Source organism: Bombus pascuorum, chromosome 13 (assembly GCF_905332965.1).
Source record: "Bombus pascuorum chromosome 13, iyBomPasc1.1, whole genome shotgun sequence".
Lineage (NCBI taxonomy): Eukaryota > Metazoa > Arthropoda > Insecta > Hymenoptera > Apidae > Bombus > Bombus pascuorum.
In genome coordinates this window covers 1,307,543-1,332,387 of record NC_083500.1, presented here as the reverse complement: position 1 = coordinate 1,332,387, position 24,845 = coordinate 1,307,543, and the positions used below count along the sequence as shown (strand labels likewise).

Sequence of the window (24,845 nt, the reverse complement as noted above, 5' to 3'; positions counted from 1 at the left end):
CAAATTAATTATTCGAACGGACAGCGAATCGCTGGATGAACGTATTGCTCGTCAAAGATCGATTAAATCCACCCACCTCTGCCCCGCACCTCCTCGCGTCGCTGAATATTCCCTCTTCATAAATATGCTAATGTTACACAAACACAAATGCAATCTGACCGCATTCGTCGTCTAGCAATCGTTTTAATCTCTTGTTAGTTTGAGGAAGCAATCATGCTCACTCCCTGTCTCTATCCATTTCGATCCTTTCCCAATCTCAGCCCCTCCTTTCGATTATTTAGCTTGGTCTGTCTGTAATTGAGCGTACAACGAATCTGTCTCACCGGGAATTTCGCATAAATCATACTCATCCCACTGGCGGAATCTGCATAAATCGATATCGATTGTTATTTTATGCGGGGCCATTTTTTATGCGGCTTACACCAGCCAAGACCGCGGAAGCCAGGCTGAACCGCTGCCGCGGGTTTGCATTCAACAATGTTATTGGAGTATAGTGCGGATGTTTTTTGAGACTGATTTAGCGATTTGGCATAATTTTGTTGCAGCTATTACAGCAGATACGTGTCGCTCGGTTTACTAGAAGATAGAGACACGGTTTAAAAATTTGTACGTTATTCTACAACGTGTACATTGTGTACCCAATTTCTAACGAATCGGTGTAAATGAAAATAACAAAAATTATATGTTTTTGTTGTACGAAGAGATATAAAAAAATACCAGATTTCGGGCAACGAATGTTTTTTAATCAATACATCGTATACTTTCAAGCAGATCGTTCCCATCTAATGAAAATCTTTAACGCCCTGTTTACAATTTTGTATATTTTTTATTTTCGAAATTACGTAGTTCACTCGTTTGAACTATCTTTTAACTTCTACGTTAGCGTAATCAGCGCCGACAAAAACTGCTGCGGGCAACTTGATCGAAACACGAATTTACAGGTCGTGTGCGGTTGTCTGGCCACAAATGACTCACTCCACTAGTCTCTGCTAACTCTCCTGTTCACTATACAAAATTCGTAACAGTCCTCCTCCCGTATTTACGTTTCATCAAAGCAGTTAGGCCGTATTATGACGAATAATAGATGGAAGTAGATTACTGAATTGCCCCTTACTCAAAGATTAACTCCTGATTCTTCCATAAAATGACTTTCCTAAAGGGTAAGCTAATTCGTATCTTTTAAGATAATTAATTCTCTTAAAAAATTAATTCTCTTAAAAAATTAATTCTCTTGTTGTCCTCATTAAATTAAAAAAGTGACGATGTGCGTTACTCCTTTCAAAAGTAGTTAAATACAAAATATACAATATTTTCTTTAAAGAAATAGAAAATAATTATATCCTTTTGACGTAAATAAATTCATCTGTAAAAAGATTGAGCTCTATTTATCTTTGCGCTAAATTTTCACATTATGATAAAGTCTACTGCCATTAAAAATTTAATTATAATCTAATATGCATAATTTTAAAACATTTGTTTAAAGATGAAGTTTATAAATACTGTTTATAATCTATCAACCTTATAATAAAATAAAATAACATAGTGTCTCTCTTTATTTTCATTTCTAAAATATGTGTCTATAGTTTGTCAACAAAAATTAAGAATACATACCACGTACTGTTTCGTTTAATATCGAAGTTTTTAATTTACCTCCACAAACTTAAATTTACGTTAGACGTAACTTAATCAAAAGAAATACAACTTCAAATTTATCTACGTGTTAAATTTATTTGCCATATAAATACATCAAGTACAGAGAACAAAGCATCAATGGATGCTTACCGCCAAATCGTATATTATGTTCTGCTTCTTCTTGTTATCGTAAAAATTATTTATTGTTATTTTAAGAACAGATTCTAATCTAATAATGTATGCCATTGAAGAAAAACGTGAAGAGACAATATTAGTTGGAATTTCGTAAGCTTTGGTGACAAGTTTCACGCGACTCACGTGTCGTATTCGACGACGTTTTCTCAGACGAATGCTGAGATTCGCGCGAAACGAATCCCCACCGAAAACATCTTCGTTCGATACGAAGCTTGGATTCACGAAAGAAAAAGAGAGAAAAAGGCAGCAGCGTGTCTTTGTTGGAAGTAAGTGGACCGATAAAATCTCGACGGCTTCCTCACGATAATATCATTTCGAGATACTTTCACGGGGAATTCACCGCACACGGCACTCGCACGACGAGAGAAAAGAATACCAGTGACGACAAAATACGATCGAGTCGGTTGAACGGATCTCCCAGGACCTTTCGAATGAATTTCTCGCCGCGTTTTTCATTCGCTTGCTACGTCGCGAAACTCTTCGGCTCGATCCGGATGAAAAGCTTTCAGAGATAGAAATCTGATGGACGGAAGTGCCCGTTCCTTCTTGCGAAAGTGAAAGTTCAGCTTTTTACGATTAGTTCGATTACGTTTAGATTTTCCATCATTACCTTAATTACGTATACATTTCTTTCATTATCCTTAATTAGGCTCAAATCTTTTTAAGATTAGTTTGTTTAGATCCTGCCTAGATTTTCTTTTGTAACTAAACCAAGCGCATTTACATTTTGTTTATTTCGACTTAATTATACCTATATTTCTTCTACCATTAACATGATTGCAACTGGATTTCAGGACTTATTAGGAAAATAACGATTGTTTGTGTAGTTGAAAGGAAAAATAAGTTTTTAGCTGTTACGGAGTTTTAGTTATTGATAGTTGCAATTACTAAGAACTGAAACAGCGTAATATTATCACCAATTTATTTTTTAAAAATTAGTGTTTAAAACTTTACGCTTAAAAAATATAACAAAAACTGCATTATAATATATTAGTGACGTTAAAGTAGATTTTTAAAAGCTTCTTCTTTGCAACGAGAACGTTAAACATTTAGTAGAAGACGAATTTGAAATTCAACTTTTAAAAGCATGGCGTAGCAACTTCGTCGTTTTCAGACTTTGAGCAGACTTGATCCAGCCTTAAGTATTGACTTAAATCATCTTAGCTTCCCCAGTTTACGTTTTAGTTCAATTATGCTGAGGATTTTTCGAAAACTTTCATGTTTAAAGTAACCTAGCAAATAAATAATTTCAAAATTATTAAAGTGAACATTTCATATTGTTAGGAATTCTTTCAAAATATTACTTGTCCCTACTCTGAGAAATAAACCTAATGCTTATAAACGGAAATATATTTTAATTTTACTACAAAGTGAGTATGTAAGCCCGTTGTTAGTTTAATAATAACGTAGCTCGATTTTCTCTAGTAAACGTAGTCACAAAGTGCATGGACAAATATCTTTCAACAACAGATTATTATTACGAGGTTGACATACACCGTGTGAACCAAAATTTCCGGCTTCTCTCTTGATTCTTACGACGACGCGTGAACAGTGAGCTTAACGCGCAGTTCAAACATCCGTAGATATTTGGATTACATGAGCTTATCTAACATCTTTATGCACTGAGCGAATGTTTGAAAACTTATCGGGATAAATTTTCCCTAGAGGATCTTCTACGTGCAGTATATGACATGTTACGAATCGATCAGATTACGATTCTGTTATTAAAACTGAAAATAATGAATGATAATAAATAAATAATAAATAAACGAAAAGGAAGATGAGAAGAGAGTAACGTACAAAATCTTGATGCGTTATGAGGAACGCGTGCAAGTAGAATAGGGACGTGAATGGTCAGACATAAGAGTTCAAGGCACATTCCAGTGACACCGACACGAAACAAAAGGAGTACATCAATTCCGCGTAAGCACGGGTTGTTTCTCGAATCACAACGTGTAATCTGCAAAGCAGTTTATTGTCTGTCACGATGAGAATGTAATTGTTAATCCCACTAACGGGCTGAAACTGTAATTACGCGTTCTAATCACGACTGCCATAGGTACGCCACTCTGATAGAGTTGATCAACGAGCAGATCGGATGAATCATTTCACTACAAGGAATCGGGATTCTGTATTTTTGGTGTCGAACTATCGAGTGTAGTTTTGAGAAAAAAGGTTAAAGCACATGTACTGTATAAAAGAATGTGACAAAATGAATTACATATTGCATTCAATATGCTTTTAACATACTTTTAATATGAGAAATCTTTCTATATCGGTTAGGTTTAGAGTGTGTCTAATTTAATATCGTATTACAATCATGTTCTCAAAACATAGCTGATCCTAACATTCGATCTAACCGAAATTTAACAATAAACTTCAAGATACTTTTTCATGCGTTTTGTATTTTTAAAATATCGAGATATTTTATGTACTTTAATTTAGTTCTATGAAATTATTAATGTTCTTCCAACATTACATTTAGTATGCATCAATCTACAACATTACCGATTTACTTTATATTTCCCAAAAGTGTTACAAAATACATAATAAAAGTCATAATTTCGAAAAGTCTGTTATTTAAATCACTGCGTGATTTCCATAAATGAATTGTCATTTTAATCATTCTTCTTGTCTTCCAACGGGAGAAAATATTCGAGAAAACAAATTCCCTTGGAGGCACAAAACTTACTCCAGACTCAAGAAGAAATTAAGGAACTTACTATTCGCGTAATAAAATATTAACAATCTAAGTTAAAACTTTGACTCCTTAAAATTTCGTTCCAAATTCCATGAAACTTCAGCGCATTCGCTTAATAATAGTAAGTAGTGGATGTTTTTATTATTTATCTTGAACTCGTTAATATCTTATTACGAAAGATTGTATCGGAATAAAGTTGGGATAATAAAATTTTGGGTTAACATAAAAATAATCCAATTTCGGCACTTCGAAATCAAATAGAATCACGAAAGACGACAAAACTTTGTTATGATGTTTAATTATTTAAATTAATAGCTACGACATCTATGTTATAATCGAACAAATAATCATGTAACAGTGATAGCTCGGTAACTAGCACATTTTAGTATTCTAATTAATTCGACGGCAAGCAATCATCGAGCTTGAAACCCGAAACTCGGTTTGAAGTGATTCACGATCGATTTAATTATCGAGAATCTATAAAAAGCGGGAACGATCTTGTTTGAGGCAGAAAGAATGAAATTGCGGCGGGCTGCGAAAAAATCAACGAGCTGGGATCCCCAGGTGGTATCGGGAGGAAGCGTAGCTATTTGCTTTCGAATCCGTCGAATTAATCACCCTAGAATATCAGTCTTGTCGCGCTCGATTGCCGAGTCGGTCTAACATGATCGAAACTCGCGATATTCCCGGTTTAGACTTCTACGGTTCGATAGCTTCTCTGGTGAAAATCGTTACGGTAGCAGTTCGCTGAAATACTGTTATGCATGAAAGTACCTGGCAGAAAGTTTTCATATGCTTTTTATTTTATTGCGTTGTTACAATTTTTTTCAGGGATTGCTCGGATGTAAATTTCCGATTTAAATTCGCAATAGAAATGGTAGAGCTTGCAAAACCAACTATACAAAATTGCTATTCCCTTTATAAAATTGCAAAATGCGAAAAAAATTTTGTAGAGAATTACTTAGATATGCCGGGGAAATTTCTACACTGATATTCGCATGTTTGCATTAACTGAAATTTATGTTGGGAAGAAAGGGCTGATGCACTGAGTATTAATCAAAGAATCAATTAGCGTTAATATGGTACTATCCGAATGTCTTTTAAATACTCTGTATATATGTAATTAAAAGTATTTGATACAAAAATGAGCAAAATTTAGGAAAGGAAATGATATAAAATAGTAAGAGAAGTCATTATTTTATTTATAATTAATAGCCAACGGTACTAAAATTAGTTTATCTTGGTCTATATATGTATGTATATATATAGTTCAGAAGTTGTCAAATTTTGCCAATACTTTACCTTATTTCCACGTAATATTTCGCGCTTGGGTTTCAAACTATTTTCCAAATATCCTCTTAAATACTCATTGGAATCTCCAATTATCACTTTGCGACGTTCATCGTGCAACACCCACTTATCATTTACTTCTCCAATGAAATCGACGAAAAATGAAACTAAAATACATATCATTCCCATTCATTTTGATATATTACATTCCTTCACTTTGACTGGTCGGTTCCCCGCACTGTAATTTCACTGCACGTGTTCTCATTGGCAAAATATCACTGTGGTATCCTAGTCGCACGTTAATTAAAGTCTTTAACACGAATTCAATTCCAATTAACGTTTGATATCGGTCACGGTCGTTTGAAAGATCAGAGATACGATCTCCAACGTCGGGCACATACTCAGAAGCTGAAATTATTCGCAGATATCAGCTCTTTCGCCAAACACTTGCACGATTAACAGGTTTCACGAGTAACAGATGGAACAGGAAGAATCTGTTGATGTTAAACTCCGTGATTCGAGATTCACCATTCATGAACACAAGAATTCGCAAACGACTGCTCGTTGCTTTGTCATGAAAAGGTAACGCAGTATCTAACGTAGACGACTATAAAAATCTAATTACACAAAATTTACGAAGATGATTATAATTAGAGGATGATTGTACTTTTACACTTTCGTGAGAAATTGACGTACATACAATATCTTGCAAAAGATGAAACGAATAAAGCTTTCACGTATTAATTTCTTTAATTTCTCTACATAAAGTCGACTTCTAACATTTGTTTATGATATTCATCGAATATATGTTCGTGATATTTAAATTTCATCTTGGAATAAAAGTAAAAGAATTATTTTTTATCTTCATTCCACCTAAAATTCTTTCAAGCCCAAGCTATCTTTCGGTCACGAAAACCAGAGATCCTCAAACCATCCTATAAACGAAAAAAGCCAGCTAAAAAGGAAGAACAAATGAAGAAAGAAATCAGATAGGAAACGTCTAGAAAGATAACAAGAGGTCGCTATTTATCCAGACATTGCTAGAGGCTCACTGTCACGTACGTTTTATTTACGACGTGGTTGAACCGTTGCCAATCAATCCATCGACTCCACGTGCTTCTGGCGAACACGACACTAGCTTCTAGTCAAGGATCGATATCGAGCGGATATCAGGCCCGATATCGAGCCTCGAGGCGATCGTCTCGTGAAAATCTCCGTGGCACCGGTGTAAAAAGTCTGAGAAGTCTTCCAGAGAAAGAATTACGATCGACTGGCGACTATCGAATGTGTGTGCGTTCGATGGAAAGAATGGAGGTTTGCTCCTCTCGAGGAAAAGCGTGCGAACGCGACGCTTCTACGGAGCCGCTGAGGAAACAGGCGCGACATGAGGCTTCAAGAAAAAAAAAAACGAAACGTCACGCGAAGCAACTGGTTGCAAAGGCGAAGAAACCGAGAAGAACCGGCGCGAAGAGAGTTCCGCGGAATATTCGCCGTGGAGAATCGTTTTTTGGAGATTGTGTCTCGCGAAACTCTTTTCTCGACTGCTTCGGGGTGCCGCTGAAGGGATGATCGTGTATTTGCAAAGTTTCCGAGGTTCGGGTGGGAAAACTGAGTTGATGTTGCGTTCCATTTGGGAATTCAGTGAGCTACGATTTCTATGTTATTATGTAGTACATATTACTATTAGGTTATCTCATAACTAGATTGTCATATTCGTGGAATCTATATTTTTTGGATAGACGACTAGAGAAAATACAAATTTTAAATACAAATCTGTTTCACTTATTGAATGTTCCAACGAGGACTATGTCTTGAATAGTTTATATATTTTTACATATTATATTTGTGCATATCTTTAAACCCATAAATACAAAAATATCTGCAATCCACTTATGTATTCTAATATGGTTTCTTAGAAATATATTAGTTTATGCAGAAAATTCGTAGCGATAACTGAGAAAGATTTAAAGCCGATATATTGTCACACTATTTTATTGTATATGCGCCATTTCTTTTAATAACTTTTTGGTATCAGAACTTTTTTAATTTTCTGTTCTTTCCGATAACGATTTCAAAGTATGTATGTTTTTAAAGTAATACTGAAATTCGTCGGTCATCCAAACACGCACAATTTCATTGCTTACAAAAGAAGATGTAGCATGCTACTTGAAAAATAAAGGTGACCTTGAAATATCGTACTCTTCCAAATAAAAAAGAAAATGTAATAAATAATAACAGAGTTCTGTATGACATACAAACTTCTAAAGATAAGTAAAGATTTCTCATATCGTTAAAAATTGTGGGAAATATTCAAAGCGATAAAAATTATTATGTTACTCAGTATATCGTTCCATCGTTCTTGCAATATTGTGCTTCATAACCTGATTAACACCCCTGTACGTGAATTTCAATAATCTAATTGAAAGTTTAAATATTATGATCAATTAATTTCTGTCGTCCGCATGTGTATATTAAATCCGCAGTTATCAGTTGTTTGTAAACATTACATGTTTTAAAAATACGCAAATGAAAGTGATTCATTTGGTTCCATATGTGATTAAAATGATGGATTTTAATGTCTTGCCCTTGTAAAATATTGAAATATATACCGTGTATTAACAATCATTCTAATGCTCCATAATTTTATAAATTTGGTTTTTCCTGCTTGATACAATAATAACAGAACAGCTAGTCCAGTTTATTCTGGACTAGTTTATTTCAGTCACTACTAGCATTATTCTGATATCTTAGTTTACTTAAAAACGCTGTGCAACACGAGACGTCGAAGGAATATGTATTTGAACATGTACGTCGATCTATGACCTGTGGCTGCCACTCGTATCAAAATGGAAATAAGAGACATCAAACATATCTCTCAAATCTAAAAACAAACTCACATGTACAACATCGACATTTCGTCATAAAATATTTTTCATTCCTCTTGGCAAGCACCTACTATAAACATGAAAAAAATTCTTAGATCCCTTTTCTTTCTCACTTTGTGTAATTCCTTGGTCTTTACTCGAAAAACGTATAAAGACTCAAAAATGCGAGGTGTCGTCTCTTTTATAAAATCAATGAAAGACGATCAAAAGTATTCAGGGAGCTTAGCACGAATTCTCGACACGTGAGATCAAGACAGAAAATAGAAAGAAAGAAGAGAAAGACGAAGCGGAAGAATCTACTTCAATTTTCAAAATTACGTTCTTCCGCTTATCTCGCGTCGACGAAGCCGCGCCAACGAAGGATCGCGTTTCTCAACCAGTCTCACCTCTATTTCGCAAGACTCCCGTGAACGAGATCACGCGAGGACGCCGCGTGAACTTGTTAACGGAAGTAAACGAGCCATCCTGACGACGCGACGGGGCGTCGTCGCGCGAAAATTGTTTGTCGCGGCAGATCCGCGTGGCGATTTAGCCGGACGAGTATTAGGAACGCTCGAGTTGGCGGAAAATCATCAACGGGAGCGAGAGTGAGCCTAATTTATTTATCTATTAGCTGACACTGTACTGAAACGCGTTCATACACTCGATACGAATGTGTTCAAATTCTTAGAGTACCTGAAAAACGCGAGAGACTAGCGGAAAAAGTCAAGAATTTTTCAACTTTTTCAATTATATTGCAATATTCCAATATGTACAGTGGTGAGCGTAGTTTTTCTACCAGATATATTTTTCATTATACGTTCTAAAAGCGATATTTTAAAAATTTGTATCTACGTAATATTATATAACTGTACAAATAGTGTTTAATTGTAGTGCTGTTTTCTTCTACATGGCATACATAGTATTTAACTTAGCAACATTTGTCATTTTATAATAATGCGTTTACTGTAATAATAATCTCTTCTCTCTAAACCTGACATCTTCTAAAATAACAAGAAAATATTTTAAACAGAAACTTACTTGCAGAAATTTAAGATACTTAAAGTTCGCTAACAGTTTACGAATTAAAAAATTAAAAATTTTTCCAACTGTCAGATTCTGGATGTGGCCAGAGTTCCATTAATTTTTCCATGGAACCTGACGTCTTATAACAAAACAAGACCATATTTCAAACAGGACTTGAAACTCACTGCCAGATTCTGAATATGACGAGTGTTCCCATTAATTCTTAAAATTTCAAGTAATTTTACATCACGTGAAAATCCACCGAAAGATAGAATTTGTTCACATTTCTACGAAATCAGGCCGAAGATGCAACCTCAGATTTGCAAACTAAGAAAAATAATCTTGGGTCGTCCGTAAAAGCAAGAAACGGGATCCCATCAGCTATCTTCGTCATACGAATCCAGGTCAATCGAATCCTGTTAATTCTTCATACCGTGTCTGTTTTACAAACTCGAGTAAATAGTCGCGTAAAACGCGATACGAACAAACACCAATAAAAACATCCTTCCTTCTTCCTTTTGAAGTACAATTTAAAACTCCTATGAAACTATCAGGCAGCTTAACGAAAACAAGTATCGAAGATCCGAAGCACTTCGCGAACTTTGATCCTCCAAAATCCTGGCAAACAAACTTTGTGCAAAACCAGCTATGTATTCTTCACTTTTATTACAAAATCGCCGCTAAAATTAAAAACACAATCATATCTATCGATTCAAACACTAAACCGAGAAAAAGAGTCACGAGAGCAGATTTTATATTGCACGTTTCATTTCGAAAATCCTCAAAATCAAACGCTTCTATTGATACGAAACAAGTCGTACTCGTCACTCCTAGGAAAAATCTATTGACACAATAGTTGCAATAGAATGCCAGATATGTAAGTACGAAATCGCAGAGTTTATTATGCTCCATGTATATTTAAAAATGTTGACAAACAAAAAGCTTATTAACTTCTAGGCCTCTATTCATATAAAGCAAGGTATATTTTTTACTTCTAGTACCACTAACCCAATATAACTAATAACGTATTTGCACATACAGAATTTATTGTATTTGTCCAGAAAATCGAAGAAAAGGGAAGTAAAGTTCGCACTGCATATATCGTTTTTAAACTAATTTTAAATTACTCAAAACAGAAATATTAATTTCTGAACTCTCACTGAAATGGAACGAATTATATTTCTATCTTGTACGATAAAATCAACACCAATAAAACTATCAACGTAATCATCTCTTTAGAATGCCAGACATTTAATCGGAAAACCTAGAGAAAGACATGTGTCGTTTCCAAATTTTTCCTTTCTGATAAATAAAATGAGTCATATCCTTTGTTTCCACTACAATAACGCAATCATGGCTAAAGATCGCCAAATATTTAATCAAGAAACCTGCAAAAAGAATCTTGAACGCAGATATTATACTCCACGTACGTCAACAAATTTCTTAGAAGACAGTGATTCCTCATCCCCGAGATCGTTTAGTTTGTAACTTTCCAAGACACTTAGCGAGCTTCCCTTAGCCACGCGTTTCCTCGACTTTACGATCTCGGCCGCAATCTTCTCTCCGACTTTCAGCTGATTCTCGATCCACGAATAAAGACGTTTCTACGAAGCTACTACAGAACAACGACGTTGATCATCCTCATAGAAATCTATTCACCGATCCTCGTACAATTTCTCTCACGCCGATGTATCTCCGATTTACGATTACAATTTACAAATCTCGTTGGTCCACTCTAACCAGGCGGAAAAGAAAGAAAAAGGGAAGGAAAGAGATATTTCTCGATCAAGGGACAACTGGCGCGACCAGGTATTTACGCGTGGCGATCACTCGAGCGAAAACAAGCGGCGAAGAATTACATTCTACTGGCTATCTGTCAGCCGGCCGTGTTCGACTACGGGCATCCGGTTAGACGGTCGCGCGCACTTGCCAGGGTTTGTAACCACTAGACTAATTCACCAGAACCGGGGAGAACGAGCCACGCAAGAACCGAGTATATATCACCGAGCGTTCTTCGAGGAGACGACGACGAAAAAGAAACAAGGAACAGAGCCGTTGCGCACTCGGCGACCGCCGCGGCAAGACTGGGGTCTGCTACCCGGCCGGGGTAGCTGCCATGGCAACCCGACAACCCCCGAAAGCTTCATCCCACGATCGGATCCTCTCGCTCTTTTCCATGGTCTTCCGCAGTCGTCGATCTCTTCCCACGCGATCTCTTTCCATCCGTTGGAACCATCGCTGCACACACGCTCGCTATCCTCTTCTTTTCACCTCTGTTTCACGCCTACCTCTTCGTCCTTTCACTCGTGTCATTTCACTCGCACTTGCAGCCTCCCTTTCTCCATTCCTCTTCGCCATCCTCCCTCCACGATGTTCCTCTGGAGCAGAACGGAGCTGGCCTCGCGCAAGCTCCGACCGCTGCCGGAGGAAAAGTCGCAGAAGCTCGTGGCCTCCAGGAGAATCTCTGCCTCCAGGATGATGCTCTGTCGCCCCGACTCTCTCCTTTTCTTTCTATCTACATCGTGAACGAGTGCGCTCTCGCTCGTACAGGCACGCCGTTACCGCGCGATTCTTCTGATACACAGGGTTCTTCTGGTTTTCTTGAGCCTTCTGCTGGTGAGATCTGGTGGCGAGCGATTTCGTGACATTTCCGGAGGAATTGTTGGATTTTCCATTTATGCGATCGACCAGCGGCGGTAATTGTTTGGGTGGTTCAATTTTTAGATGGACAGTGGGAAAGGGTTGGCACAGGGTTGTTGAAAGGATGCTGGATTTGGAAAATGGTTTAATAGTTATGACGGGAATTGTTTTTGGATGTTGGATGAGCTTGTTTTCTCTTTATGTTTTTATGCTTGTCTTCTTATGGTACATTATGCTGTTGGTTATGTTGGTGTCTTATAGCAAATTGTGCTGTAACACATATACACGATAATGATAGCTCTAGCTGTCTTATAAAGAGTTGTTTAAATAACATAATAAATAATCTTGTGATGACTAATCGATTCACAATTATTTTCATTGTTAAAAAATATGTCGGCAAAGATAATAATTCAAGTACTTCCAGATAATTACCTGCCGTTTTCTCTGTAGAAAGCAACTCCTTTATATGTTTCTCTTTCTCTCTTTACAAATAATTTCGATCACTGTTTTGCATCGTAATAGCGTTCAGTATTAAGGAATAGGGTTATGCAACGCTGAAGCTCGATTAAACGCTTAAACCTACCTTTCCCTCGCAGCGAAACTTTCGCTTGCGAGAAGTTAACTTGAAACAACTGTTGTTAATAAAGAAGTTGCTAGTTGCTTGCATAAAAGTTCCGTACTTGCGTAACACATTCTCGCGTTATTTGTACATCCTGTCATAACGTGTTAATTAGGCGAAGTGGAAAATCGATCCGTAAAGTTTTGCCACATCGATTGAATATTTAAGTCGATTGACTTTGCATATTGCTTGGTTGGTTATTGATCTTAAGATATGAATTTAAGATATGAATAATATTGACAATTCATGAAAGGCCTTTTACCCTATTTTTACGTTCCGAGGCCTTTAATGCGGCAATGTAGAAATGACAAGGTCTAAATTAGAGTGCCTTTCACGACCCAGCAACTTTCATTCGTATAGAACATTTTCTAAAATATGACACAAATCTGGCTTTGGATTTAAAAGATCCAGCAAAATACATTTGATTGACAGATCTCTGAAGAATGTGCTTTTACACAATGTGAGTACTCGGCTCGAAATTTATGTATCCCATATGTAATTCTAAAGAAAAAACCAGTGGGTAACAATATCATGAAATTATTGTTATTAGTGATACAATAATTAATTACTCTTTAAAGCTAATAATGATTAATTACTCTTATCATTTATTATTCAATAATAATTCAAACTCATTACTATCTTTGGTGCTAATTTGTAAAACTAAATATATATATTTATGTAAAACTAAATATATATATATATATATATATTTATATAATTTGAAATTGTCATACAAATTGATAAATTAACTTACTCTTTCTCCATACATTTTGGAAATATCGGCGACAAAAAACAAATTTCAAAGTTTTCTCTCTTCTGAAAGACCCGATGTTGAATTCTAATCCATTTTCAATATATTCCATTTATTGTTATTATACTGCAGACTTTTATACATTTATGAGAGACATGATGATACAGAAATGCAAAGAATATATGTTATAATTCGCAATTATATATGAAATGTCCGTAGTGTATTATTCGTTATGATATTTAGTAGGTAAAACAAATTTCTCTTTAAGTTTCATTCCTTTAATTATATTCATTATTTAATTATATTCATAAAAGTATGCATAAATATCCTCATTCTATACTCATCGTGGTTGTTAATAATATGTGCAATTTGACACGCAGTTAAAACTTATTTAAAAAGACAGTCATCTTTCTAGACCTATCTTTAAACTTATAGGAACGACCAAAAATCTTACGTGTATTTGTCAACTGTCTTAGGAGAGGAAATAAAACCAGCGTCGACATCGTCTTTATCATTCGTTGGAATGCACTCGAAGCTATCGTTTTATCCTCGATGAATGTGAGGATGAAAAAAGACATAGCTTCTGATGGATCCTCCTCTCTTTCCTCTGTCTTCTTCCTAAGGCGACCCGTATAGATTACAAAGGAATAGCTTGTAGGAATGTCGAGCTGGTTCTTTACTGGGTGAGAAATGCCAGCTCTCGAATTTCTTCTTCCTGTATTCGCGCATCGGATGCCTGTGAAACAAACGACTTCATTTTCGCGCAGTTACAAGGGATGCTGCCTTTCCACTTTCTGACAACTGTCACTACCCTTTCTGGTCGTTTCTATTCTAAGATGTAAGTGCATACGTACAATTTAAACAATCGATTTTTAATTTAAAGAAAAATATTATTTAATTTAATTTAATTACCATTTAACTTAATTAAAAAAATTTTTAATTTGAAGGAAAGGATTACTTAATGATACGGGTTTTATTGTACTACAGCATTGTTGGAAACTTAGGATTGCAGGCAGGTTTACTCAAGAGATGTAAATTAAAATAGCAACTATAACTTTCGTAAGTGACTGTAGGATACAAACACGTGAAATTATTCCCGCATAGTAACAACCAATACACAGTTTTCAATATAGGATGGAAAGGAGAAGCGCTATAGCCACGATTCGTCCTAAAAAATCGTTTAGCGGAAAGAGTATATCGGTATGTAGTGGTCAAAAGATTAAACATCAAAGGCTAAGTCTACACTCGATTAATTCTTGGCCAATGGGTGGCGACCGGTGAATGGCGATTACTGAGTCATTTCTAATCCATATATTTTTTGAACTATATTTTAGCCGTTATCTTATCGTTATTGTTATTATAACATTATTTTTTACAATTGCAAGCTTGCACAAAATACTTGTAACTTCTTAGGACACAAACTATATGTGCCAAAAAATATTGTTAAATATACTGGTAAATATATGACAACTAATCACAACTAATCTTCGGTATATCAATCTTATATCGAAAATATTAGCAGCATATTTTGCATATTTTTTATGCAGTTAACGTTTATCGCACATTTAACGTGCGGTGTAGTTACATATTATCTTTTCATTATTATTAAAGGACCGCGGGTCTATATTTCAAAGATCAACATACATTAGGAACTATAGCCACTACCTATGTTTTCGCGCCACCAAATCATGCTGTAACCGATGTATAATAAAAGGAAGGAGGAAAATTCTGTTCGACACGTAAGATATTCATAACGTCGAAGACAGATGTTCCCAACAAGAGATGTCGAAGAAAGATCAAAATTGACGTTCAGCTGTTGAATTTAGGGAAATTCCGCTTCCCGACGGCGGATAATCTAAAATTAAGGGAAACGTATACGCTACCTTCCAACGTTCTGCATAAGCAATGCACCGTGCGAAACAGGCGAATTTATTTGAACCCGTTGTCCTGGCCACAATTACTGTAAACGTATCCTTCGCTTTTAAGAGGTAATTATTACTGCGGAACGATAAATCTGCTTTAACGTGGTTCCCCTCCACCTGCAGAACTCCTTTTCCCTGTCCTCTGCTTTTCCACGCTCTATTATTCTTACTCCTCCCCTTTTCACCCCGTGTGTCCCTTTCCCTTTGTATAGCTTTCAGAATTTCTTTCACGATTTCTTTCTCTATTTCCCCTTTTCTCTTCCATCTCTCTTCCTCTAGATCTCACTCTGTTCTTTTTATCCTGATCGTTAAGTCTCCCCCTATTTTCCCTCCATTTGTTTCTTTCTGGCTTCTGCTTGTTGTACATGCATCGTTTCTTTGAACTGTTTACCCTTCTTTATATGTATACACAAGGCGGCACGTAGTTTACGGTTGTAGAAAGTAAGTTCTCCATAGTTTTGCAGACTTCGTTCTACTCCGCAGATTAGAGAAACTTCAGTTCTAAGAGAACTTGAGGCTTCAGTCATTACTTACTAACAAAATTATTAAAATATGACGCGCAATATAGTGTACACGAAATTTTTCCAGGGTAAAATTTCAAATATTTTTGTGAATTAATCGATATCGTTCGCAAAACAATTCCTCCTACGTATTAATTCAATTATTCTGAGTAGTTGATCCTCAACTACCGCTACTGCTATTCATTCTAATAAGAAGCCACGTTTCCAGCGTGATGCTGGAGGAAATCACTTTCCACGCAACCATTCAACTTGCGTTAAAAAGAATTAATACTCTGTATTTTCACATGGATCATGTTTGCGCTCGTAACACAGTTCTCGTTTCGAAATCCCCCTACGTACGAATCAAAATAAAACCGTGAACGAAGTTTCCAAAACATTTCTAACATTCATCCAGGCAGGAGGTATGGGGCCAACCGTTAATTATCCTTGGTAGAGCATAGTCAGTGAGTTACAGCAAAATGCCAGTGGTTTTCAGCCTTTTTTTCGTGGACACATCTCCTTGAAAAAGGGGGTGATAAGGTAGTGGGCTGGCCAAACCAGCGTTTGCTGTCGGTAGAAAGAGAGAGAAGAGTTTTAAACGGTTCTTAATTTAATTTTAAGTAGATTCGGATCCCTCTCCCAGCTTGTAGCCACGTCTGTTGGAATTTAATCGCCCTGTTTCAAGGAAATAATTGTAAAATGTGAAACTACCAGCATATTCTAGACTTTTTATAAAAGGTCCCATCGTTTTTAGAAGCTGCCGAAATGTGTCCCGAAATTGTAGTTGGAATAAATAATTCCATCATCTAAAACAATTTCTTTCAATAAATTCGTACAAAGTCTACGCTTTAGTATATACAAAAGTATACATACTTTTACTTAGAGAATTTTGTGTATCTGATTTATCAAAGAAACCAAAAACGCACTTTGTCACAAAGATATTTATATTTGCACGACAATACAATTATTATTAACATATTTTTAATAAGAATTTAAGAAATTATTACATGAAATCGTAAAATCACTCGAAAAATGAATTTTCACTTTAAGAATATTGGTTTAATGAGATCATTTTAATATTTTTTTTCCTTCACTATGTCCTTCAAGTTTGTCCCTTAAGATCTGACGCACACTGCATAATCAGGGCTCATTAAACTCTTTGGGAGTGGTACAATGTTATTATGTTTCATGTAATTCCGCTCACGAAGCAGGATGCAATAATGGAGAATCGCAAAAGAATATATTTCCGCGATTTAATCCAGTTTTACATCGAAATTAATTTCCAATACTTATTTGAAGAGGCGAAGTTAGAGAATAAATGTCGTAAGTAGAATGCAGAACGCGATATCGAGCGTTTCGAATGGTCCAATCAATAACTCGAAACCAGCCGGGTAAAGTTACGCAGAAACGCGTGTAATTAATTCAACTGGGAACTGCGTCATTAATACCTATCAACGATGTTGCAGCGCCATAATTAGATTATCTTTTAATATAAGCCTGTCTACCTCCGGCGGATATATTTTCGATCAGCTGTTGGGTTATTAACACGATCATTGTCTTAATCATGTGCTTGCGTGAATCACGCATAGACAATGTGACACAATATGGCAGAACGTGACAAAGATACAAAATAATTCATTCTTCTATAGGTCTCGGTTTCCTTTGCTCATTGTTTTCAACCTCGGTTTACATTTCTGAAATTCTAGATATCATTTAAAATATTATGAACCTATTCGTTGCGATACATTTGTTACAACATGTCTCAATAAATTTTTTCTATATGCCTACCTTTTGATAGATGATGTCGTTTGCCACTGTAGGTCAAATTTTGATACATTTGGGGTTAAGATCCATCGAATTTTTCCAAGTTGAATAATTGGAACGTTAGGAACGTTATCCATTCCCGTTTTAATTATTTTTACGCCTAGTTTGTAAGAGAATTGACACTTGTCCGTTGATATTTTCTGCTGTTGAAACGGGTGTATAATTAGGGATCAGCGAAAACAGGAGCACGGGGCGTGAGTACAATATCATAATGTGACAGAGTTATCAAAAAATTTCAAATTTTCATATAAATCTCACTTTGCTGCTAGCAACATCATGACCCGTCACTGGGCTGTACGGACAGCTATGTCGTTTGTACAACAAAAGTAATTCAAATGCAGGCAGGTATAAAAAAAATACTTGATTGAAAATTTCAAAAGAATACATTGTTTGTGTAGTAATTTCTTTAAATATTTGAGGAATTTATGGTAATGTATAAACAGATGTTGAATAAAATGAATAAAATTCTCGTTGGAAAATAAATGATTGATTTCCAATTTTATTGATATATGTACATGTTTCTCTTTTTCTAGACTTTTTTTTTTAGGACAAAGTTTATTGTTCAAGCTATTCGCAAATGCATGGCTGTAGTCCTTGTAAGGATTTTTATTCTTCTTTTTCCAATGCCTCCTTTTCCTCTTTTCTAGTTTTCGTTTGTAGGAAAAGCATGAAACCATAATTATATATGATTTGTTCCGCCAATTACGATTATTATGAGATACGATGATTTACGAAAATCGATTTGAATATCGATTTTATATTCGTAGAAAGAAATAAGAATTCTGACGCGGAACGTTTTGTTAATGAATTTTAACTCTGAGTTGCGTATTTTTAAATATTGGCTTAAAGTGATACAAATTAATATTAAATTGATTTTGCGGATGAAACGGTAAATAAATTACATAAAAAATTACAAACATATGAAGTTTATGTCATATTATATCGAAAAGAGAATTGAATTTATTCTTATATATATCAAAAAAGGAAAGACTATATATCTAGAAAAAATTTTGTTTGAAAATAACAATTAAATTAAATTCATACAAATTGAGAACCATATGTACTTTTCAATAATGAGAATTACATTTCTTCATTTTACATTATTTAACTTTTTTAGTTAATTCTGTTTCCATTTTTCCCTACAAAAGAAAAGAATCGATGCGTTTTTAATTAACATTATTCAACTGTTCTTAATGAACGAATACGAAATTTTTTAACCAATTCTTTTCATTTTTCGTGATGAAAGATTAATCATCGAATCTTTTAGTTAAACTTTCCTTTTCAAAGATTCTTACAGAGATCCCCTGGACTGACTGTATCTCTGTTTGTAAATTATTCAGTGAAATATCACAGAAACGGGACCCGACACTTTTTCCATTTCGTTTCGACGTATACCATTAAAATCGGTTAAATTCCACCATTTCGGTTTAGCTTTCAACGTAACAAACAGAGATGTAGATAATAGATGGAACGAAACGGTATCCAAGCTACGACCATGAAAAATCCAGAAAACAATAATCGAAACGGAATGATAAACGGGTGACGGCTGATTTTCAGGGCGAAATTATTTTTCGGAGGAGGGAACATGGGGGAAAAGGAGTCGATGCTCGTCGAAACTTTCAATTAATAGTCCGTTCTCAAACTGTCACACGCACTTGAATGTTTATCCGTTATCAACGTGAATTCGCGTACTAGTCAAAATTTCACTATAAGTCGATAAAACATTTTCGACTGGGTAACACACGACTGAAAATTCGTGTCGATTCGTTTTATCGATACGTGGGTATCCGAACGAAGGGCTTAATTTTGAATTCCATAAGACTCGAAATCAGAACAAATTCTTTCTTTTTGGAATATTACTAATATATAGAATTATACACTGCCACTCAGAACTCTACATGGACATTTGCTTACCTCTGGCAAGATGCAATTTAATTAGAAACATCAAAGACAATTTTATTCTTTATAACAATTCCCTGTAATAATCTCTTTTAGGAAAATAGGGCAAGATTTGCAAGTTGCTTAATGTGAAACGCCTGAAAGTTTCAGCGTACGGTCTTGCTAAGTTTACATCGATCTTTCAGCGTCCAAAAAAGTTCTTAGCTAGACGTACGATTAATTAAAAAGCGTCTACCCGGCTAGTAGTATAATCCAATGCGACGGGATTATCGGCGAGCACTCGAATCTGTAAAATAAACCTTCGAGTGAACTTAAAACGCGAACGAAAAGGGAAGGCCGAACAGATTTGAGGGAGAGGGAAAGACGAGAAGTCCGTTCCGCTGATTGAATCGAGAGCTCCGCGATTTATCGACGACGCGCGAGGGACAAATAAACGAAGGGGGAAAAGGTAGAAGAACGAAAAGGGAAGTCTAATAGAAAAAAAAGGGAATCGATGGAAGGACAGCTGTAACGAAACGATAATAGCGCTAATTGATGCGCCGACGAATCGATAAAAATCGGACGGATGAACAGGTCACCGGAGTACAAGAATTGGGTGCACGCGCGAGAATCGTTGTTTGTCGCTGCAACGAGATACAATTTATGGTCGTCAGCTATTCGTCGTAATCACAACGTCCCGTGTACGCGACTTGTTTTCCCAGAGTTCGAGGCCAAACGCTTTCCATCGACAACGAGTTTCGAAATTTCTGTTTGTCGCCTAACTATTCGCCGATGTTTTATTGGCTGTATGGTAACTATAACAGAGATTTTAACAGGCGAATAAGAGATCTGGAAAATAGAAGTATGATAGACTATGTTTAGAAGAGTTCTCTGCGTTTTCATCAAGTAGGTGCAAAAGTTATACAAAACCGTTCCTTTTCGGATTGGACTATTCCTTAGTAATAAAATTTCTGTGAAACTGAAACGTTCGTAGAAATCATTACAACATTTTATTTGATTGTTTAGAAATGAAATAAAATTTATCTGTAATTGTATGATTAGCTTCTAATGAGAATGATATTTTACTTTATAATTTTAAATATATAGATTTATTAATTCTAAATAAATAGAACATAAATAGAACATAAATAGAACTACTGCAATTGCGAGATTAATTTTCTTAAACTATTAGAACCAAGGAATGAAGAGTGTTCTTAATGCTTCATAACATAAAGTAACGGCCAATTTTTGGGTTTCCTTTCACGAGCATCCTCCATCTCGTAACAATTATTCCTAACGATTTTCCAATGGTTGCAACATAAAACCGGTAAGAACCGATAAGAAAGAAAGGAAAAGGAATTAAAACCTTAAAATCCTTTAAGAAACTAGTCAGCAGTTAAACTATCGAACTTGAACGGTCAGCACAGTGGGTTGGCGTGTCGAGAACTCGTTTCTCCATGTCGATGGAGGTAAAATTTCGTGACGACTTTCGTCCGGGTTTCGAAAGCGACCACGTGGCCACGGTCGAGTTAAGCTCTGGAAAAGCTTGGAAAACGCCGCTGACCGCGGCTTCCCGTGGCAATAAATAAAGCTGATAAGCCGGCCACGGTGTTTGCGAACGTTTTACTATTACTTTTCCATCCCATCGCCATTATTCTTCATCGTTTCCATGTCACGATGAACGATCGGTCCGGAGCCATTGCTTCGATTTACGACGAATATCCACCACATTTCTTTGATCAGTATTTCTTCTTTCTTTCGAATGTTCTAGGCTTGTTTTTGCATAGTAACAATATGCTAAATCTGAACGATATCCGATTAATGTCATATAAAAATATATTTTGAGGAAAAAATATTGTCCCTCAAGTTTTTAACTGTTCTAACTCTATCTTTCAAGAACAATTTACTTAACTAACCCGCGTGTATCTCATTAATCTAAAGAAATCCTAGAATTCATTACAATCTCGTCTGTGCTATTAGTCCTTGTCGTTTCCCTGTCGAACAAACGTTCACGCAAGCTCTCGGTCTCCATAACTCGGTATTATTAATAATGATTTTTTCTATCGAAACGTGCCCTATTTGCTAGTTGATATTATTATAGCATAAAATTCTATATAAATTGTAATTGTTTTTAGTATTTATTATATAACTGAACTAAATAATCGGACGGTCATTCAATGTTTCTTATTATACTGGGACAAAGAAAAGAAAGGAACTGTCGAGTGCGTTAAACAAAGGCTCTTTGCAAACGGCGATAACAACGACGTTAACGGCGTTTCACCGGTACCAGATTTTCGGTGGCGTAGCGTGTATCAAAAGCACGTGCTCTCTTGCACGGCGAACAAAAGTAACGCGGTACGTAAAAGCGAAGAGCGACGTTTTGTTTTCCCGGCACGCAGCAATTCGCAGTTCGTTGCGACATTTTTCGAAACGCGCTTCGAAACCATTTTTTTTAGTAGTTTATGGAACGCGACGGTGCGGCCGGTTGACAAGGAACGAGTTTCAGTCGAGGAATTTCGCGATTATGCCGAATGCGTTTCTATCGTGAAGTGTCAAAATTTGAAACGCGTTTCGTTCGGATTAATTCTGTAAAAAAAAAAAGATGGCAAGAGAACAGCGCATGGTTGATCGGAACAAAAAATAGGATTTGGGAAAAAAATTTTAGATAAAAAAATTGCATTGACACTAGAACAATACCTTCAATCTTTTTTTTGTAGTAGTTGAAATCATGTAGCTGCTTTGATTTTATACTTTTCCATTTACTCCGTGAAACATCTGTTTCCTCCAATCCTTTTGTACCGTGCGCCTGTTACGTGCACGTGTGTCCGATATCGATGACACTGCGTTGTATGACTTGTCACTCGCCGAATTAACCTCGGATAACTGATTCACTAAAGTGTAAGTGTGGAGAAAAATGGTTGAATGTGCGAAGAACAATCAACGACACCAAAGGTTATACTTCTCCGAACAATGAGGTTTCGAATTGTGCTTGACAGCTGAGACGAGATTTACGAATGCTTAGTGCTGATGATTATGCGATACGAAACGACTGCTGCGACGCGATCTACAACTGAACGTTACGAATGCAGGTCACGAAACACTTCGATGCATGTATCGTACGTTAACGATACACTGGTCCACAAACGCGTGTCGATGCTACTTGCAATTGAAAAACAGCTGATTGTTCACTGACTAAGATGACTCTTCCTTTCATTCCACCAATACTTGGAAATATAGTTTACAGATGAAGATCTCGCACAGAACTGTCAACTGATCGTCACGACTAATAGAACGATTCCTCCTTCACGATCGCTTGAAATCGTGTCCACGAACGCTTAAAGATGTTGACGAGACGAGAAAGACAACTGGAAGAACTGTTAACTAGTCGTTGCAACTTATGGAACGATTCTGTCTCCACGAACGCTTAGAGATGTTGATGAGTCAGGAAATGCAGATGGGACTGCTTTCTCCGAAAGCTGAGAGATGGAAACGATTCTTTGCTCCACGTCTGGTGAAGATGTTACCGTAGAAGGGAGATTGAGCGAGACCCTTCTCTCTGAAAGTTGAGAGAATTAACTAGTCTTACTTCATGTTCTGATGGAGATGTTAACGATTCAAAGACACGGATGACGCTCAACTAATCGGTTCAAATGATTAAACGAGACTGAATCTCCGATCGATATTCACAGTTGAACGTTTGGAACAAGATTGCTCGCACGCTGATTTGTTTTCATCGAACGCAAGAAGAAGGGTAATTAGTATACTCGCTCGCATTCACTGACCTTCCGTGCGTTCGAAACGCAGAGGTTTCTTAGAGGGAAGTGTGTAAGCGATACTTGGAGGAGCGTGAGGCTTCGATGTTATTAACTCGTACTAATAGGGGCGCGGTACATCGTCCGGGTGACGCTCGACCGATCGCACCATTATAATCCAAAAAATTAAAAATACAACTTCGGAAAAAATCGCGTTTATGACGCACTCAGCTATAGAAACTACGATGGGCATAAAAAATTAAAAATACTGTCCCGCTCTCTAAAAGTCTCTTGACTGCGAAAGTGAGAATCATAAATTACACTCGTAAATCCTCGCGTTTTTGTTCCTTCGGACGTAATACCTTTCCTCGTTCGTTTTTTAATTCGATGGTTAATAATGTGATCAAAACCTAACATAAAGATTATTTCTATAATACTGTGAGTCATGTTATCAGGTTGAAAAATAAAATTTTAACTTGAAAATTCAACTTTTCGAGTGCCTTTCCGCTAACACGAAAGGGGAGGATAATATTCAAGAAATACTTTGGCAGGCACTTTTTAAGGAAATTTCATCGTTTATTCGTCTCGAGGCTCGACAAGACAAAATAGAGTGGAATTAAACGAGCCAGGGATCCCAGACGTTCGGCGGTTTATGTCATACGCGCTGACAATTCGAGCGGAGCACTTTAAACTTCGTCAATTTTTCACCCTGCGGAAATTGAATACCCTCTTCTCTTCCTTTACGTTCGTCGTCGACGTGTCGTTGTCTTGATGAGACCTTCCTTGTGTCTGATGGAAATCAAAATTGAAACGAACGTTCATTAGGGTCTCTTATATAGGGTGTCCCGTAGTCTGTAAGGCTTTTAACAAACTCCATATATTCTATAGACGAATCATTCTATTAGCTTTTTTTAATAAATTTCGTCGTTCCTTCCTTTTGTCATACATTTGGCATAAAAGTACAGAAAAACATTAGTACGTTTAATAACTAGATTGCTGGTATTTATGAAAATTCGTACTCCCATGAAAATAGTTAAAAGGCTAGGATTTGGGCAAAGATTTGTTTCACTTATTCAAGATTGTAACGAGTGCTGTATTTTGGGTATTTTCTACACTTTTACGTATTATGTGCAGTCTGTGCATTTTTGCGTATCAATCAAATTTATAAATATAAACGCATGAATTCATAAAAATCTGCTGTCTATTAATATCTATCGTCGTATCTCATTTACGAACTAACTTTTCATAATT

The 24,845-nt window shown here is 36.2% G+C and overlaps 2 protein-coding genes across 5 annotated transcripts in view; one reads left to right on the top strand and one right to left on the bottom strand.

The window, feature by feature from the left end:
- The window catches only part of LOC132913429 (dipeptidase 1-like), a 145,385-nt gene extending 133,576 nt beyond the window's left edge, over positions 1-11,809 (bottom strand). The window contains exon 1 of one of the 4 annotated variants that reach the window (XM_060971776.1): positions 11,139-11,809. The gene's annotated coding sequence lies outside the window, so the exon portion shown is untranslated. Of the gene's footprint in view, positions 1-10,716; positions 11,044-11,138 lie in introns of those variants that run through there. The other 3 variants (XM_060971777.1, XM_060971778.1, XM_060971780.1) reach the window with 3 other exon arrangements.
- LOC132913464 (zwei Ig domain protein zig-8) overlaps positions 1-24,845 on the top strand; it is a 739,765-nt gene that overhangs the window by 694,095 nt on the left and 20,825 nt on the right. The gene's annotated exons all lie outside the window — the stretch shown is intronic.